This window comes from Moschus berezovskii, chromosome 9 (genome assembly GCF_049115385.1).
Source record: "Moschus berezovskii isolate FMDL1 chromosome 9, NW_MosBer_1.0, whole genome shotgun sequence".
In the NCBI taxonomy this organism is placed as follows: Eukaryota; Metazoa; Chordata; class Mammalia; order Artiodactyla; family Moschidae; genus Moschus; species Moschus berezovskii.
In genome coordinates, this window is record NC_142468.1 from 85,899,977 (window position 1) to 85,920,529 (window position 20,553).

The window sequence follows — 20,553 nt, forward strand, 5'->3', positions numbered from 1 at the left end:
ACGCCAGGCTTCCCTGTCCATCACAAACTCCCAGAGCTTGCTCAAACTCATGTCCATCGAGTCGGTGATGCCATCCAACCATCTCATCCTCTGTCGTCCCCCTCTCCTCCTGCCTTCAGTCTTTCCCAGTGTCAGAGTCTTTTCCCATGAGTCAGTTCTTTGCATCCAATCCAAAGTATTGGAGCTTCAGCTTCAGCATCAGTCCTTCTGATGAATATTCAGGGTTGATTTCCTTTAGGATGGACTAGTTTGATCTCCTTGCAGTCCAAGGAACTCTCAAGAGTTTCTCCAACACCGCAGTTCGAAAGCATGAGTTCTTTGGCACTCTATGGTCTAACTCTCACATCTATACATGACTACTGGAAAAACCTTATCTTTGACTAGACAGACCTTTGTCGGCAAAGTAATGTCTCTCACTAGCATCTGCTGGAGTGAGGCTTTTGTGTATTTTATTACTGTTATTTCTTTTTAAAAAAAACAACAGAGAAAAGAAAAATATTGCCATTATATGCTAGGGCTGTGGACAAACCCTCATTTCGTCTAACAGAGGAGCTGAGTTTTAGTTTTACATGTATTACTTTTATTTTCAAGGCCACAATCTAATGGTTCTTTCTCTGTTGCAAACTTAAGAAAAATTTCAGAAGGATAACTAAGGAAATGAGAAAACGTGATCAGCTTTCTCCTACTTATTGGACCAATTAGTCCTCATCCTCTGTGCTTTTATGGAGTTATAATTGTAGTAAAAAAAAAAAAAAAAATGTCTGCCGAACAGCAGGGGAGAAGTCTGTCCTGACTCACTGGTATATTTTAAAAAGATCTCAGCCTGACATATTCTATTCAGATGAAGTGCTCTGTCTCTTAGTAACCACCACTCAACCCTCACAGGAATTTGACAGCAGTGGCTGGTGGGGCACAGTTTCTTTTCTGTGCTAATAGTAGCTGTTGAAGAATTCTAGTGCTAAAGAACTAAGCCTTTCTGTAACTCCTCAGCTGGGAATCCCAGAATATGGAATGTTCTTAACCTCCATGGTTTTTCCTTTATATCCTCAGCCAAAGTTAATGTTGCCTGTAGTTGATTATTTATTTTCTATTTCACTCTTAGGTCTGCCTATACCAGTGATTCTCAACTAGTGTAATTCTGAAGACATTTTTGGTTGTTGAAACTAGAGGTGGGATACTATTGGCATCTAGTAGGGGCCAGGGATACCGCTAAACATCCTCAGCACACAGGCTAGCCCCGCACCCCAACATGTACCCCCAAAATGTCAATGGTGCCACTCAGGAACTCCCACCCTTGAGGAGCTCCCAAGGCCACAAATAGTTGACTTGCCCACGTTTTGCTCTGAAGTAGGCACTGAGTTGTGAACCAGCCCTGTCACACCAGAGGTCATTGATTTTGGTTCTCCAGACTTGGCATCTTTTGCCCTTTGTTTTCTAAAATAATAGAGAATTTAGTGGGTGAGTTTTTATATTTCTCTTTGGGGGATCCAGATGGATGTCTGCCTGTAGTTTGTTCAGTTGAGACATAACCCCCAGCTCTTGGCCAGACTCTGACTCGGTAGATCCTCCTTCAATTCAGTTCAATTCATTCGCTCAGTCATGTCCGACTCTCTGCGACCCCATGAATCACAGCGCGCCAGGCCTCCCTGTCCATCACCAACTCCCGGAGTTCACTAAAACTCATGTCCATCGAGTCGGTGATGCCATCCAGCCATCTCATTCTCTGTCGTCCCCTTCTCCTCCTGCCCCCAATCCCTCCCAGCATCACAGTCTTTTCCAATGAGTCAACTCTGCATGAGGTGGCCAAAGTATTGGAGCTTCAGCCTTAGCATCAGTCCTTCCAATGAACACCCAAGACTGATCTCCCCTAGAATGGACTGGTTGGATCTTCTTGTAGTCCAAGGGACTCTTCTCCAACACCACAGTTCAAAAGCATCAATTCTTCGGTGATCAGCTTTCTTCACAGTCCAACTCTCACATCCATACACGACCACGGGAAAAACCATAACCTTGACTAGATGGACCTTGGTTGGCAAAGTAATGTCTCTGCTTTTTAATATGCTATCTAGGTTGGTCATAACTTTCCTCCCAAGGAGTAAGCGTCTTTTAATTTCCTGGCTGCAATCACCATCCGCAGTGATTTTAGAGCCCCCCAAAATAAAGTCTGACACTGTTTCCACTGTTTCCCCATCTATTTCCCATGAAGTGATGGGACCAGATGCCATGATCTTTGTTTTCTGAATGTTGAGCTTCAAGCCAACTTTTTCACTCTCCTCTTTCACTTTCATCAAGAGGCTTTTTAGTTCCTCTTCACTTTCTGCCATAAGGGTGGTGTCATCTGCATATCTGAGGTTATTGATATTTCTCCCGGCAATCTTGATTCCAGCCTGTGCTTCTTCCAGCCCAGCATTCCTCATTAAGTTTTTATAAGTTGATTACTCACTCCAAAATTCAGATTACTCTGTTAACTCTGGGCAGACACGTGGCGTCTGTCATTTCATTGTTCTGATGGGTCCTGTAACACCTCCCACTCGCAGGTAGACATTCTGTTGCTCTTCTAAGATTCTCATTACTTTGCGTAGTATGAGTACTCATTAGAATTTAAAAGCGAAATTTCCGTTATTTGTTTTACTAGGCTCAATTTTTGTTTAATTTTTTTATTTGCAAAATATTACTGATTAACTGCATGATCTCTGGTTATAGGACTGGAATAGGGGTTTTGTGGTAGTTATGGGAGACTTTTTGTCTATCAATGTTAGATTAATTTTTAATGACAAGGGTATTTTCATTTACTTATGTAATAAAAATTAACTTTATATTTCTGTATATCTCAAAAAATATTTTCTCTGCCAAGCAGTACAGATGTTTAATGTTGGAGTGAGATATTTAATGATGACTGAGAGGTGTAGTTAGGGTTTAGATAAGAGGTATTCGATAAGACAGCCCTGGATGCTGTAACAGACCAAATGTCAGTGACTCAGTGTAATAAAAGTTTCTCTGGAGCTCAATTGAAAGTACCCTGCAGGTATTCCTGGTTAGGCAGCCCTCCTCCAAGTAGTGATTCGGGGACTGAGGCACCCTAGCTCTTATAGCTCTGGTTTCTTCAGTGTGTGGCATTTAAGGTTGCCATGCTTCAAGCTATGCATGGGAAAAACTACAGAGGATCACTCCTGGGAGATCTTAGCAATCCTGCTTAGTAATGGCGTACATTACTAGGGCTCACTTTCCATTGACTAGAACTCCATGACTTGGCTGCCATCTGGCCACAGCTACCTCAAGGGAGGCTGGGAAATGGGGACTTCTCTGTAAGCCCCTCAAGAGCAGTAGAAAGTTAGCCATCTCTCATAGTGAGCAAAGAAACAACTTTTTGTATACCAACAGAAAATGACATCTATTAGAAGAACTTTAAAGAGCTCACAGGTAGACTGGAGAACCCGGCAGGAGCCAAGGGAGTGCTGGGTGGAGTCCAGGGAACAAGAAAGACTGAGTATCTGGCCCAGGTGCCATTCTAGTCACTCTGCTTCAGATTCAGATTCCTGCTTGAGGAAGGGTAGGAGGATAAATGAACCTCAACCAGCCTGAGTAGCTGCCCATCTCTGAGCTGCTAGAAGATGACAGGGCTGACAGTCCAGTGGCTTACCATCTCATTTGGAGTGAAATTGAAACCCTTCCTGTGGACTGTAAGCTCAAGTGAACTGGCTCCTGCCTGCTTTTCTGACCTCATCTCTCCTTCTGCTTGCTGTACTCCAATACATCCCCATTTTTACTGTTCATGTTTGACAAGCGGTCTCATCTTAGCAACTTTAATGCTGTTGTTTGCTCTGCTCTTTCTCCTACTATTAATATTTGCATGCTCACTGCCTTCTAATCTCCACTCAAACATCTCTTTCATTGTGAGGCCATCCTTGACCACCTTCTGCATATAACATAGCATTCCAAACCATAGCCATTGCCCTCTATCCCATTTACCCTGTTTTGTTTTCTTCATAGCATTTATCACCCCTCACATTTGTTCATTCTCTGTCTTCCCCTCTGATAAAATTTAAGCAACATGAGATAGAGACTTTGTTTTGTTTACATGCTGAAAATCAAGACAGTGGGTGAGCTTCCAAGCAAGCACTGGAATCCAGGTTTCCTTCTTCCTGTTCACTGGTAGCAGCAGAATTAGCCTCAGAGCTAACATGGCCCTAAGCCAGGGTAACCTGAGGTATTTAAGAATACCAGCTATTATCTTTTTGCATTGTTGTTGTTGCTCAGTTGCTAAATTGTGTCCAGCTCTTTGCAACCCCATGAACTGCAGCACGCCAGGCTTCCCTGTCCTTCACTAGCTCCCAGAGTTTGCTCAAACTCATGTTCATTAAGTCGATGATGCCAGGCAACCATCTCACCCTCTGTTGCCCTCTTCTTCTTTTGCCCTCCATCTTTCCCAGCATCAGGGTCTTTTCTAACAAGTCAGCTCTTCACATCAGGTGGCCAAAATGCTGGAGCTTCAGCTGCAGCATCAGTCCTTCCAATGAATATTCAGGACTGATTACCTTTAGGATTGGCTGGTTTGATCTCCTTGCTGTCCAAGGGACTCTCAAGAGTCTTCTCCAACACCACAGTTCAAAAGTATCAATTCTTCATTGCTCAGCCTTCTTTATGGTCCAACTCTCATATTTGTACATGACTACTGTTTTTTTTTTTTCTTTTTTGTCACATTGTCAATCCTTATTCTTTCCATCTCATGGACTTTTTTTTTTGCCATGGCTGTACCATTATTTATCATTGACCATGGATAGCACATTTAAGAAATTTGTCTGTGTTGCTTATAAAGCATCGTGCTAACTATTGTAGTTACAAAGTTCTTGAAGCTTGTTCTTATAAAGAGACACATACCTGTGTGCTTGTGAAGGAGATGGCTGTGCCATCAGGGTGTTGTGTTGCTGAGTTCTGACTGGCGAATTTTTCTGTCTGATAGGTTCCCATATCAGTTTATGGTGGGTACTGACAAGCATACAGGTTAGCTGTCATATCTGTTCTTGCTGTCCAGTGATGTCCTTTGAGCTTTACCAAGCTGTACATGTGTTCATTTATTTATATTGGACTTTGGCAAGTATAATTACCTCTTTTCCCTGCCTAAGATCTGAAACAAGTGATAAGTAACCAAAGGAATAGCAGATAGAGATCAAAACATCAGCTTTATTATTGATAAAGCTAATATCAAAGAATGTGACTTAGGTGTAGGTCACCAATGTGCTTTCTAATACCAAATCTCAGAAATGAATGGGTTTATATACCCAGTCATCACCTCTGAAAATGTACAGGCTTCTCCACATGGGAACCTACCTTGTGTATTTAATAGTAGAATTAACAGAGTAGAGTGGGGAAGAGATAGAGGGAAGCTAGGAAGGCATGTTACACTGATAGATGTCCTTCCATATGGAAAGAAACACCTGGAATGAGAAATTAGTGTCCCAGCTAAAAAATTGAAATGAATTGCTATCATGTATTTTAAGATATTTTATAGATTGAAAGACTCCTCTCAAGAAGCTAAAAAGATGTGAGTCGAGTTTACTCATATGCACTTGTTAGATGAAGCAGGAAAATAGTCACACACTGAGTGTTCTCAGGCTAGGCTGGGGAATGCTGGTGGTGTCTAGTGGTGCTTGTATACAGGTGAGGGCTGAGGCAAGCACCTAATTTGCTGTACTGTTGAGCTTCCTCTAGTGGCAACATTGAAATCATCATAGATTTCAAGAGAGCAAAATAAGAAAATATTAACTTATAGTTCTGCCGTAAATCTACAGCTCAGACCAAATTGGTTAATGCGAAGTGACTGTAAAGATCTTTTAGAAAATTTGCACCAGATGGTTGTCTTGCTGTAAAAAAAAAAAAAAATCATGTCTAACATAGCAATTAGTACATAATTGTAGCTCAATAAATAATTGGATGAATGAATCTTGACCTTGGGCTTCAATGTGAAATCAGTTGACAGTGAATGTTTCATAGTTTTGAAATTATCCGAAAGAGAAATTTCATGGGTATAGATGAGTGCAAACTAGAAATGAAAGAGAAAGAAATATGAGCTTTTTAAAGTTACTTTCCACTAAACCTAATTGGTTGGTGTAACCAAAGCGCCCTGATTTCTCTGTAAAACAGACTGATGCCTAAGGAAAGTTAACCATCCCTCATAGCAGACTCCTATCTAATAATCCCCATTATTTAACATTTTTTCTTTATTTTTAGTTGGAGGATAATTGCTTTACAATGTTGTATTGGTTTCTGCTATATGACAATGCAAATCAGCTATAAGTATATACATATGTATCTCCTTTCTCTTGAGCCTCCTAGTACCCATCACTTTGAGTTGCATTTTTACTAAGGATCAGCTGTAATTATTCCAGAGCTTTTTATCCTGGTTTCAGTTGTTATTCAGCTCAGTTGCTCAGTCGTGTCTGACTCTTTGCGGCCCCATGGACTGCAGCACACTAGGCCTCCCTGTCCATCGCCAACTCCTGGAGTTTATTCAGACTCACGTCCATTGAGTCAGTGATGCCGTCCAACCATCTCATCCTCTGTCGTCCCCTTCTCCTCCTGCCTTCTTTCCCAGCATCAGGGGCTTTTCAAATGAGTCAGTTCTTTGCATCAGATGGCCAAGGTATTGAAATTTCAGCTTCAGCATCAGCCTTTCCAATGAATATTCAGGATTGATTTCCTTTAGGATGGACTGGGTGGATCTCCTTGCAGTCCAAGGGACTCTCAAGAGTCTTCTCCCACACATCACAGTTCAAAAGCATCAATTCTTTGGCCCTCAGCTTTCTTTATAGTCCAGCTCTCACATCCATACATGACTACTGGAAAAACCATAGCTTTGACTATACGGACTTTTGTTGGCAAAGTAACAACTTTGTCTAGGTTGGTGATAACTTTTCTTCCAAGGAGCAAGCGTCTTTTAATTTCATGGCTGTAGTCACCATCTGCAGCAGCAGCAGTCACCATCTGCAGTGATTTTGGAGCCCCCCAAAATAAAGTCTGTCACTGTTTCTACTGTTTCCCCATCTATTTGCTATGAAGTGATGGGACCTGATGCCGTGATCTTAGTTTTCTGAATGTTGAGCTTTAAGCCAACTTTTTCACTCTCCTCTTTCACTTTCACCAAGAGGCTCTTTAGTTCATCTTCACTTTCTGCGAAAGGGTGGTGTCATCTGCATATCTGAGGTTATTGATATTACTCCAAGCAGTCTTGATTCCAGCTTGTGCTTCTTCCAGCCCAGCATTTCTCATGATGTACTCTGCATATAAGTTAAATAAGCAAGGTGACAATATACAGCCTTGACGTACTCCTTTCCTGATTTGGAACCAGTCTGTTGTTCCATGTCCAGTTCTAACTGTTGCTCCCTGACCTGCATACAGATTTCTCAAGAGACAGGTCAGGTGGTCTGGTATTCCCATCTCTTTCAGAATTTTCCAGTTTGTTGTGATCCACACAGTCAAAGGCTTTGGTATAGTCAATAAAGCAGAAGTAGATGATTTTTTGGAACTCTCTTGCTCTTTGGATGATCCAACAGATGTTGGCAACTTGATCTCTGGTTCCTCTGCCTTTTCTAAATCCAGCTTGAACATCTGGAAGTTCATGGTTCATATACTGTTGAAGCCTAGATTGGAGAATTTTGAGCATTACTTTTAGTGAGTGAGATGAGTCCAGTTTTGTGCTAGTTTTAATATTCTTTGGCATTACCTTTCTTTGGGATTGTAATTGCAGTTGTTATTGCATGATATAATTAAATATTACCAAAGATGATGAATTGAGTGCAAAATAGAAGAGTTTTTCCTCTGAAAATGAAGGTAAATGTTTTGGAAAGGTTTCACAGCAGGAGAGCTCCTAAAAGAATCGCTAAAAGATATGATCCCTGCTCACAAGTAGTTTACAGCCTTGTGGAGTAGCTAAGATAAATGACAGAATAACTCTAATGTATGATGGAAAATGCCATAGAAGATTACATGAGGATTCTAGCATTTCAGAGGAAGAAAATTACTTTTGTCCTGAAGAACCATTGACAGCTACATAGAGAGGCTGATGTATGAACTGGTCTCTGAAGGCTGTAAAATTAGAAGCAGAGATGATTCATTTCAAGTGAAGAGAAGGATGTAAGCAAAGCATGCGGGGTAAGGCCAGTGTTTGGCTGGAGCACAGGATTCATGAAGGGGAAGAGTAAAAGGTAAAGCTAGGAAGATGACTGTGCTTCAGATAGTATGAGGCCCTAAATTACAGTCATAAAATTTCTGGTCACTGGGACAATACGATACTTATTCTTCTCATCCACAATGAACTCAAGTGGTCTTTATTGCGTCACAAAATGAGCACTTTATATTAGGGCATGATAAGCTGTATAACAATTTTTTCATGCATGGTTTAATATTTTTTTAACTCTCTAATGGCTTATAAGCTCCTTTTAACCTATGCTATTTTATGTTACTTTTGTTCAGCAATGCATAGGTTAACTTTCTGCTAAGGACATGGTTATTCAATTAATTCTTAGTGAAATATTAATTGTAGAATTAGTGATTATGTTTTTAAGACTGCTTGGTTATTTTTTCAGGACCCACATAAAATACTAACAAATCATATTATAAGATCACGAGCTTCCTTAGCATTTTAGACTTTTAAAAGCATGTTTTCAAAGTTTGCAACATAAGCAAGATCACATATGACTTCACTGCTGTGTTACAATAATTGATACTAAATGCGTTTTAGCAGATTTAGTAGGAGAAAATCCTATCTATTACTTTCTTTTGTTTGATACTCTTCTTGTGAGTGTACTATGAGTGCTACGCTTGAGAGTAGAACAAGACATCATAAAAATCCAAGGTATTGTTCATAGTTATATTCCTATAAGGAACGTTAATGTCACTTTAACTGGTGGTCAGAGGAAGGGACTACCAGTTCCTAAAATACAAATCTTTAGCCTAAGAAAAATAAAATGTAGAAGTTATAAATCGCAGCCTTCAGATAAAAATAGTTTGAAGACCTATTTCTCTTCTTCAGAAGTGTAGTTTTTATTTCTTTTCATGAAAAATGAAAGTGCCAATTCAAAACAAAGATGATGATAAAATAAGGGAAATTATTATTTTGATAGCTCCTCTTTGATAACCATTTTCCTCTTTAAAAGTTTTGGTTTGGATATGTCTGTATTACCTTTCTTTCGTTCCCTCACTTGTAACATGAGAAACATTATAAAACTACAAGGCTTTTTCATGATTGATTATTAATTTTCAAAAAGTTACTAGTTGCAGTTTCAGCTAAAGTGAAACTGCTTAAATAGGACACAAGGACTTTTTGACATGGTCATATTCCAGGACCTTATCCTTCATTTTGAAACTTCGGAAGTTAGATTTTTCCAGCACATATAATAAAATTCACCTTTTGAGAAATGATTTATATTAATACAACTCAAAATAATTTAGAAAACATAATGTCAATTAAGCAGTGAGATATGAGTATTATTGGCAAGCATACCAAAACACTATAAAGGAATTATCACATTCCATTCTGACTATACATAGGGGCATGAACATATACATACTACTGTGCCATACAATGCAAATGTAGGGTTTATTAAGGGAAATTTTAGAAATGAAGAAGTAGCATAGCACACAGTTCCTTCAAGTTCTTATTTCAGAGTCATACTTATGAGGGCATAGCTGGACTTTTATGGAAAGGGAAGGGCTCATGGAGGGGGATTTTACTTATTTAATGCTTAAGTTATCTGTAGGGACATGGATATAAAAGGCAAGATTGAGAACTCTTGTCAGAGAACTGGAAACAGTAGAATGGAAATCCTAGAACTTAAAAATACAACATACCATTATACATAGAAATAAAAACAAAGAATTAGGCAAAATGAAGTGACAGAGAATATGTTCTGAATGAAGGAATAAGGTAAAACCCCAGAAGAATAGCTAAGTGGAATGGAGATAAGCAATATGCCTTATAAAACAGTTCAAGGTAATGATCATAATGATGTTGAAGGAACTTGAGAGAAGAATGGATGAACACAGTGAGCAGTCAGAAGCTTCTAAAAGTTAGAAAATATAAAGAAACAGCGAACACAGTTGAAGAATATAATAATTGAAATAAAAATACTCTAGAGCTAATCAACAGTAGATTAGATGATACAGAGGAACAGATCATCAAACTGGAAGACAGAGAAATGGAAATCACCCAACCTGAACAGTAAAAAGAATTTTAAAATATAGGGACAGTTTAAGAGACTTCCAGGGCAATGTCAGGCATACTAACATTCACATTATAGGAGCCACAGAAGAAGAAGAGAAAGGATCAGAGAACATAATAGTTGAAACTTTCCCTAACCAAGGAAAGGAAACACATCCATGTCCAAGAAGCAAAGAGTCCCAATCAAGATCAACCTAAAGAGGACCACACCAAGACACAGTATAGTTAAAAAGGCAAAAATTAAAGATAAAGAGAGAATACTAAGAGCAGCAAGGGAAAATCAATATGTTATGTACAAGGGAACTTGCATAAAGCTCTCAGATCACTTTCAGCAGAAACTCTGCAGGCCAGAAGGAATGGTATGATATATTCAAAATGATGAAAAGTATTAAATGTTTGTGCTGAGGGGAGGGGAGTAAAAATGTAAGATTGATAAAATGTGATTGAACTTAAGAGATCAACATCTTAAAAAAATCATATATCCTCAATAAAATTTTAGTAAACAAATTCAGCCATATTTTAAAAGGATCATACACCATGATCAAGTGGGATTTATCCCAGAGATGCAAGAATGGTTCAGTATCCAAAAATCAATCAGTGTGATACACTGCATTCACAAATTGAAGAATAAAAATCACATAGATGCAAAAAAAGCTTTTGACAAAATTCAACATACATTTATAATTTAAAAAAACCCCTCTCAGTAAATTGAGTATAGCAAGAGCATACCTCAACATAATAAAGGTTACGTATGACAAGCCCACAACTAACATCATCCTCAACAGTGAAAAACTGAAAGTATTTTCTCTAATACCAGGAAGAATACAAGGATACCCCTTCTGACCACTTTTATTCAACGTAGTATTTGAAGTCCTAGCTATGGCAATCAAATTAGAAGAAAGAAACAAAAGGAATTCAAATTAGAAAGAAAGAAGTGCAACTGCCAGTGTTTGCGGATGATGTAATGCTGTACATAGAAAATCCTCAAGATGCCACCAGAAATCTAGTAGAGCTCATCAGTGAATAAAACTGCAGGATACAAAACTAATATTCAGAAATCTATTGCTTTTCTATACACAAACAATGAACTATCAGAAAGAAAACAATCCCATTTATGACTGCATCAAAAAATAAAATACCTAGGAATAAATCTAGCTAAGAAGGTGAAATGCTTGTACTCAGAAAACTATAATGTACTGATGAAAGAAATTGAAGATAACACAGATGGGAAAGATATACCATGCTTATAAATTGAAAGAATTAATATTGTTAAAATGACCATACTACCCAAAGCAACCTACAATGCAATTCCTATCAATATTCAATGTAATTCCTATCAAAATACCAATGGCATTTTTCACAGAACTAGAAAAAATAGTTCTAAAACTTGTATGGAACCATGAAAGACCCTGAATAGCCAAAACAGTCTTGAGAAAGAAGAGCAAAGCTGGAGATACCACATGCCCTGGTTTCAAACTATACTACAAGGCTATAGAAATCGAAACAGTATGTTACTGGCACAAAACCAGACACACAGATCAGTGGACTAAAACTGAGAGCCCAGAAATAAACTCATACTTACATGGTCATTTGCTCTATGATGCAAGATGCAGGAATATACAATGAGCAAAAGACAGCCTCTTTAATAAACAGTGTTGGGAAAATGACAACTACATGCAAAAAAATTATATTGGACTACTACCTCACACCATATACAAAAATAAACTCAAATGGATTAAAGAATTAGATGTAAGACCTGAAACCATATGTCTTCTAAAAGAAACATAAGCAGTATTCTCCTTTGACTTCCCAGGTGTCAATAGTGGTAAAGAACCTGCCTGCCAATGCAGAAGACATAAGTGATGTGGGTTTGGTCCCTGGGTCGGGAAGATCCCTTGGAGGAGGGCATGGCAAACCACTCCAGTATTCATGCCTGGAGAATCTCATGGACAGAGAAGCCTGGCAGGCTGTGGCCTATAGGGTCGCAAAGAGTTGGACACGACTGAAGTGACTTAGCATGCAAGCATGCTCTTTGACATTGACCTTAGCAATACTTTTTGGTGTGTCTCCTCAGGCAAAAGAAACACAAACAAAAATAAGCAAATGCAAAAACAAAAATAAACAAAAGCAAAAATACATCAAACTATAAATCACAAGGGAACTGTCAACAAAATGAAAAGACCACCTACTGAATGAGAGGATATTTGTTAATGATACATTTGATAAGAGGTTAATTTCCAAAATATGTAAAGAACGTATACAACTCAACATCAGAAAAACAGACTATACAACTAGCTTAAAAAATAGGCAGAGGGGGACTTCCCTGGCAGTCCAGTGGTTAAGACTCTCTGCTTCCACCGCGGAAAGCATGGGTTCAATTCCTGCTTAGGGAACTAAGATCCTGCATGTTGCATAGCATGGATAAAAAAATGTGGGCAGAGAATCTGAATAGGCATTTTTCCAAAGAAGACATTCAGATGGTCAGTAGGCTCATGAAAGATGCTCACCATTACACATCATCAGGGGAATGCAAATCAAAAACACAGTGCAGTATCACTTCACACCTGTTAGAATGGCTAGTACCAAAAAGACAGTAAATAAGTGTTGGTGAGGTTGTGGAGGAAGGAGAACACCTGTGCACTGTTGGTGTGAATGTAAATTGGTGCAGTCACTATGGAAAACAGTGTGGAGGTTCCTCAAAAAATTAAAAATAGAATTATTATACAATTCAGCAGTTCTAACCCATAAATCCAGCAGTATTTATCTGGGGGGAAAAAAGAAACACCAGTTCAAAAAGATATCTGCACTCCTATGCTCATTATAGCTTTATTTACAATAGCTGAGATATGAAAGCAACCTATGTGCCCATTAATATATGAACAAATAAAGATGTGGTATATGTGGTATACATAATGGAATGTTCAGTTCAGTTCAGTCACTTATGTCATGTCCGACTCTTTGCGACCCCATGAATCACAGCACGCCAGGCCTCCCTATCCATCACCAACTCCCTGAGTTCACTCAAACTCATGTCCATTGAGTTGGTGATGCCATCCAGCCATCTCATTCTCTGTCGTCCCCTTCTCCTCCTGCCCCCAATCCTTCCCAGCATCAGAGTCCTTTCCAGTGAGTCAACTCTTTGCATGAGGTGGCCAAAGTATTGGAGTTTCAGCTTCAACATCAGTCCTTCCAATGAACACCCAGGATTGATCCCCTTTAGGACGGACTGGTTGGATCTCCTTGCAGTCCAAGGGACTCTCAAGAGTCTTCTCCAGCACCACAGTTCAAAAGCATCCATTCTTCGGTGATCAGCTTTCTTCACAGTCCAACTCTCATATCCATACATGACCACTGGAAAAACCATAGCCTTGACTAGATGGACCTTGGTTGGCAAAGTAATGTCTCTGCTTTTTAATATACTACCTAGGTTGGTCATAACTTTCCTCCCAGGGAGTAAGCGTCTTTTAGTTTCATGGCTACAATCAGCATCCGCAGTGATTTTGGAGCCCCCAAAAATAAAGTCTGACACTGTTTCCTGTTTTCCATCTATTTCCCATGAAGTGATGGGACCAGATGCCATGATCTTTGTTTTCTGAATGTTGAGCTTCAAGCCAACCTTTTCACTCTCCTCTTTCACTTTCATCAAGAGAGTTTGAGTTCCTCTTCACTTTCTGCCATAAGGGTGGTGTCATCTGCATATCTGAGGTTATTGATATTTCTCCCAGCAATCTTGATTCCAGCTTGTGCTTCTTCCAGCCCAGTGTTTCTCATGATGTACTCTGCATAAAAGTTAAATAAGCAAGGTGATAATATACAGCCTTGACGTACTCCTTTTCCTATTTGGAACCAGTCTGTTGTTCCATGTACAGTTCTAACTGTTGCTTCCTGACCTGCATACAGGTTTCTCAAGAGGCAGGTCAGGTGGTCTGGTATTCCCATCTCTTTCAGAATTTTCCACAGTTTATTGTGATCCACAGTCAAAGGCTTTGGCATAGTCAATGAAACAGAAATAGATGTTTTTCTGGAACTCTCTTGCTTTCTCCATGATCCAGCGGATGTTGGCAATTTGATCTCTGGTGCCTCTGCCTTTTCTAAAACCTGCTTGAACATCTGGGAGTTCATGGTTCACATATTGCTGAAACCTGGCTTGGAGAATTTTGAGCATGACTTTACTAGCGTGTGAGATGAGTGCAATTGTGCGGTAGTTTGAGCATTCTTTGGCATTCCCTTTCTTTGGAATTGGAATGAAGACTGACCTTTCCAGTCCTGTGGCCACTGCTGAGTTTTCCAAATTTGCTGGCATATTGAGTGCAGCACTTTCACAGCATCATCTTTCAAGATTTGAAATAGCTCAGCTGGAATTCCATCACCTCCGCTAGCTTTGTTCCTAGTGATGCTTTCTAAGGCCTACTTGACTTCACATTCCAAGATGTCTGGCTCTAGGTCAGTGATCACGTTACCGTGATTATCTTGGTCGTGAAGATCTTTTTTGTACAGTTCTTCTGTGTATTCTTGCCACCTCTTCTTAATATCTTCTGCTTCTGTTAGGTCCATACCATTTCTGTCCTTTATTGAGCCCATCTTTGCATGAAATGTTCCCTTGGTATCTCTAATTTTCTTGAAGAGATCTCTTGTTTTTCCTATTCTGTTTTTTTCCTCTATTTTCCTCTAATATTCCTCTGGAATATTACCCAGCCATAAAAAGAATGAAATCTTGCCATTTGCAACAACATGGATTGACCTAAAGGGTGTTATACTAAATGAAATGAGTCAGACGGAGAAAGACAAGTACTGTATGGTTTCACTTATATGTGGAATCTAAAAACAAAACACATGAACAAAGAAGACAAAGTCAAAAGTTCTAGATACAGAGAACAAAGAGGAGACACAAATCAGAAAAAATGGACACAATTTTAGATCTTTCAAAAACCTACAAGATCCTGAGAGGATACTATGAACAAATTTAATCCAGTGATTTTTTTAAATTTAGGTTAAATATGTCAATTCTCAGAAAAATGCAGCATATTAAAACTGACACAAAAGAAATTCCACATAGTCACATAACTATTAAATAAATTGCTAATTAAAACCTTACCATAGAAAAGACTACAGATTCAGATGACTTCATCAGTAAAGTCTGCCGAACACTCAAGGGAAAAATAATATAATCTTCCATGAACTCTTCGAGAGAATAGTGAGAGAACACTTCCCAATTTGTTCTTTGAGGCAGCACAATATTTTTTGGGGGGTGGGGGGGCAGCGGTTACCCTCAGCCTTTATAAAACCAGACACAGGGAAAGAACTAGACCTGGGGACACATGTGTGGTCCTAACATAGCAAAAGTTTAGCCTGTTCCGATTATTAACAAGAGGCAGCACAATCTTGATTAAAAAAAAAAAATCTGACAAGCACATTGTAAGGAAGGAGATTACAGGTCAATTATTCATGAACACAGGAGCAAAATTCTTAACAAAATTCAGCTTTTTAATATGAAAAATAGGATACTTCACAACCATACTGAAGTAATTTCAGGAGTTCAGGGTTGCTTTGACATCTGGAAATCAATCATTGTAATTCACTACATTAACAGAGTAATAAATATGGCCATCCCTGACTGAAAGTTGTATAGTGAAAGGTAACATTCATTCACTATGAAAAATCTCTGTTAACAAATAAGATTAGAAGGAAATCAGATAAAGTTTATCCTCAAAAGGAAGAAGGAGTCTTTGGCACTCAGCTCGGGTATCGGTCTGTTCTTGCCTGGATCTAACTCAGATCCGTTGAACCTTCTCCTTGCACAACTCTGAAAGAAGGAAAGACATGAGCTCCCCAGGTCATTAAGATGTATTTCTTCTCACTCTCGTAGATAAATCTGCATGGGAAGCTGAGTAATAATCAGAAGGTTGTTTTGTGAGAATCAGAGGAGAATGAATAAGATCATGTTCACGGCCAATACTGTTAATTATAGAACATTGATGTATATATTAATATCTTTGCATAGATGAGAGCACTTGTGTTCTTGAGTAACAAACACTTCTGAACTCTACGGGAACCATTGATCTCCTGTTAAGAGAATAGTTTCTTCACGCTGAGTGTAATTTGAATACTTGACTATGACTTTACACATACTAATATAGTTATTCTCTGATCCTGTTGGCTCCGTTATCCTTCTGTTCCTTTGTTCCTGTCCAGTAATCCAGACATCCAGAAACTTTGGGTTTCTTGGTGAGCCAAAATGATTTATTCATAAGTATGCTTTTTATATTCTGTGCCATCTTCCTGGAATGACCTTCCCATCCTTGCACTACCACCACTCATCTGTTTGGCAAACTCCTATGTCTTCCTAAAAATACAAGTATCTCTCCTCTGTGGTCTTCCCTTCCTTATGTTCTGCTGTATCTTGCCTGTCTTCTGTAGGTGAACTAACCCCACTCTATTTAAATGTTTAGTTCTGTCTCCCTGTTAGACTCTGAATTTCCTGAAAGATGGTTCTGTGTTTTTATGTATTTCTAGTATTTAGACTCAATAAAATAAAATTTTATTAATGGCAAGCCACTCCAGTACTCTTGCCTAGAAAATCCCATGGATGGAGGAGCCTGGTAGGCTGCAGTCCATGGGGTTGCTAAGGGTCGGACACAACTGAGCGACTTCACTTTCACTTTTCACTTTCACACATTGGAGAAGGAAATGGCAACCCACTCCAGTGCTCTTGCCTGGAGAATCCCAGGGATGGGGGAGCCTGGTGGGCTTCCGTCTGTCCAATTGCACAGAATTGGACACGACTGGAGTGACTTAGCAGCAGCAGCAGCAGCACGTGAAATGAGTGTAATTATGCAGTAGTTTGAACATTCTCTGGCCTTGCCCTTCTTTGAGTTTGGAATGAAACCTACTTTTCCAGTCCTGTGGCCACTGCAACATTTTCCAAATTTGCTGGCATATCAAGTGCAGCTCTTTAACAGCCTCATCTTTTAGAATTTGAAATAGTTCAGCAGGAATCCCATCACCTACAATTAGGATTCAAATCCTAAAAGATGAAGCTGTTCAGTTCAGTTTAGTTGCTCAGTCATGTCGGGCTCTTCGCAATCCCATGGACTACAGCATGCCAGGCCTACCTGTCCATCACCATCTCCTCGAGCTTACTCAAACTCAGGTCCATTGAGTTGGTGATGCCATCCAACTATCTCATCCTTTGTCGTCCCCTTCGCCCAACTTCAGTCTTTCCCAGCATCAGGAACTTTTCCAGTGAGTGAACTCTTCGCATGAGGTGGCCAAAGTATTGGAGTTTCAGCTTCAACATCAGTCCTTTCAATGAACACTCAAGAGTGATCTCCTTTAGGATTGACTGGCTGGATCTCCTTGCAGTCCCAGGGACTCTCAAGAGTCTTCTCCAACACCACAGTTCAAAGGCATCAATTCTTTGGCCCTCAGCTTTCTTTATAGTCCAACTCTCACATCCATACATGACTACTGGAAAAACTATAGCCTTGACTAGACGGACCTTTGTTGGCAAAGTAATGTCTCTGCTTTTTATTATGCTGTCTAGATTGGTCATAACTTTCCTTCCAAGGAGTAAGCGTCTTTTAATTTCATGACTGGAGTCACCATCTGCAGTGATTTTGGAACCCAGAAAAATAATATCTGCTGCTGTTTCCACTGTTTCCCCATCTATTTGCCATAAAGTGATGGGACCAGATGCCATGAGCTTAGATTTCTGAATGTTGAGTTTTAAGCCAACTTTTTCACTCTCCTCTTTCACTTTCATCAAAAGGCTCTAGTTCTTTACTTTCTGCCATAAGGGTGGTGTCATCTGCATATCTGAGGTTGTTGATATTTCTCCTGGCAATCTTGATTCCAGCTTGTGCTTCATCCAGCCCAGTGTTCCTCATGATGTACTCTGCATATAAGTTAAATAAGTAGGGTGACAATATACAGCCTTGATGTACTCCTTTTCATATTTGGAACCAGTCTATTGTTCCATGTCCAGTTCTAACTGTTGCTTCCTGACCTGAATACAGGTTTCTAAAGAGGCAGGTCAGGTGGTCTGGTATTCCCATCTCTTTCAGAATTTTCCACAGTTTATTGTGATCCACACAGTCAAAGGCTTTGGCGTAGTCAATAAAGCAGAAATAGATGTTTTTCTGGAACTCTCTTGCTTTTTTGATGATTCAGTGGATGTTGGCAATTTGATCTCTGATTCCTCTGCCTTTTCTAAAACCAGCTTGAACATCTAGAAGTTCACCGTTCACGTACTGCTGAAGCCTGTCTTGGAGAATTTTGAGCATGACTTTACTAGCGTGTGAGATGAGTGCAATTGTACGGTAGTTTGAGCATTCTTTGGCATTGCCTTTCTTTGGGATTGGAATGAAAACTGACCTTTTCCGGTCCTGTGGTCACTGCTGAGTTTTCCAAATTTGCTGACATATTGAATGCAGCACTTTCACAGCATCATCTTTCAAGATTTGAAATATCTCAACTGGAATTCCTTCACCTCCACTAGCTTTGTTTGCAGTGATGCTTCCTAAGACCCACTTGACTCCACAATCCAGGATGTCTGGCTCTAGATGAATGATCACACCATTGTAATTATCTGGGTTGTGAAGATCTTTTTTTTACAATTCTTCTGTGTATTCTTGCCACCTCTTCTTAATATCTTCTGCTTCTGTTGGGTCCCTACCATTTCTGTCCTTTATTGAGCCCATCTTTGCATGAAATTTTCCCTTGATATCTCTAATTTTCTTGACGAGATCTCTAATCTTTCCCATTCTATTGTTTTCGTGTCTTTCTTTGCATTGATTGCTGAGGAAGGCTTTCTTATCTCTCCTTGCTATTCTCTGGAGCTCTGCATTCAAATGGTATATCTTTCCTTTTCTCCTTTACTTTTTGCTTCCCTTCTTTTCACAGCTATTTGTAAGGCCTCCTCAGACAGCCATTTTGCTTTTTTGCATTTCTTTTTCTTGGGGATGGTCTTGGTCCCTGTCTCCTGTACAATGTCACGAACCTCCATCCAGAGTTCATCAGGCACTCTATCTATCAGATCTAATCCCTTAAATCTATTTCTCACTTCCACTGTATAGTCATAAAGGATTTGATTTAGGTCATACCTGAATGGTCTAGTGGTTTTCTCCACTTTCTTCGATTTCAGTCTGAATTTGGCAATAAGGAGTTCATGATCTGAGACACAATCAGCTCCCTGTCTTGTTTTTGCTGACTGTATAGAGCTTCTCCATCTTTGGCCGCAAAGAATATAATCAATCTCATTTTGGTGATGACCATCTGGTGATGTCCATGTGTAGAGTCTTCTCTTATGTTGTTGGGAGAGGGCATTTGCTATGACCAGTGCTTTCTCTTGGCAGAACTGTATTAACCTTTGCCCTGCTTCATTCTGTACACCAAGGCCAAATTTGCCTGTTACTCCAGGTGTTTCTTGACTTCCTATTTTTGCATTCCAGTCCCCTATAATGAAAAGGACATCTTTTTTGGGTGTTATTTCTAGGAAGTCTTGTAGGTCTTCAGAGAACTGTTCAACTTCAACCTCTTCAGCATTACTGGTCGGGGCATAGACTTGGATTACTGTGATATTGAATGGTTTGCCTTGGAAACGAACAGAGATCATTCTGTCGTTTTTGAGATTGCATCCAAGTACTTGCTGGATGGCATCACCGACTCTGTGGACATGAGTTTGAGTGAACTCCGGGAGTTGGTGATGAACAGGGAGGCCTGGTGTGCTGTGATTCATGGGGTCGTGGAGAGTCGGACATGACTGAGTGACTGAACTGAACTGAACTGAACTGCATTTCAGACTCTTTTGTTGACTGTGATGGCTACTCCATTTCTGCTAAGGGATTCCTGCCCACAGTAGTAGATATAATGGTCATCTGAATTAAATTCACCCATTCCAGTCCATCTTAGTTCACTGATTTCTAGAATTATTGGTAAGAAACCTAAATTTAATCATGTTTTTTTTTTAAGTGGTTTAATTTAATACTTATGCTTAGTGGGTTTTGAGCATAGATTTTTTTGTTGTTGTAGAAAAATTGTGTTTAAGCCAGTCAGTAGTTTTCTATTTATATCAATCTTTAACTTAAAGGAAATATAACTGCTGAATTGGTCAGGCTGCTGAATTGGTTAGGGATGGTAACACTGGAGGTTTTCAAACTAAGCCTTGAAGAGTAGATAGAATTTAAAAATTCAGGAAAGCTAGTTTTAGGTGGGGGAGAATTGTAGATGGAGGAATGGCATGAGCATGGGGAGGTGTGGTGGTGTAAGAATATTGCAGAGAAGAGTGCTGTGAAATCTGAGACAGACCCAATAGCAATTCAAAGGGACAGCCAAGGTCA

The 20,553-nt window shown here is 39.5% G+C and overlaps 1 protein-coding gene and 1 non-coding gene across 2 annotated transcripts in view; one reads left to right on the forward strand and one right to left on the reverse strand.

Annotated features, from left to right (window-relative positions):
• CMYA5 (cardiomyopathy associated 5) overlaps nt 1–20,553 on the forward strand; it is a 104,902-nt gene that overhangs the window by 27,946 nt on the left and 56,403 nt on the right. The window lies entirely within an intron of this gene.
• Nucleotides 15,478–15,596, reverse strand: LOC129563629 (small nucleolar RNA SNORA72). Its single transcript, XR_008687373.1, has one exon. It is a non-coding gene; the product is annotated as a small nucleolar RNA SNORA72 (small nucleolar RNA).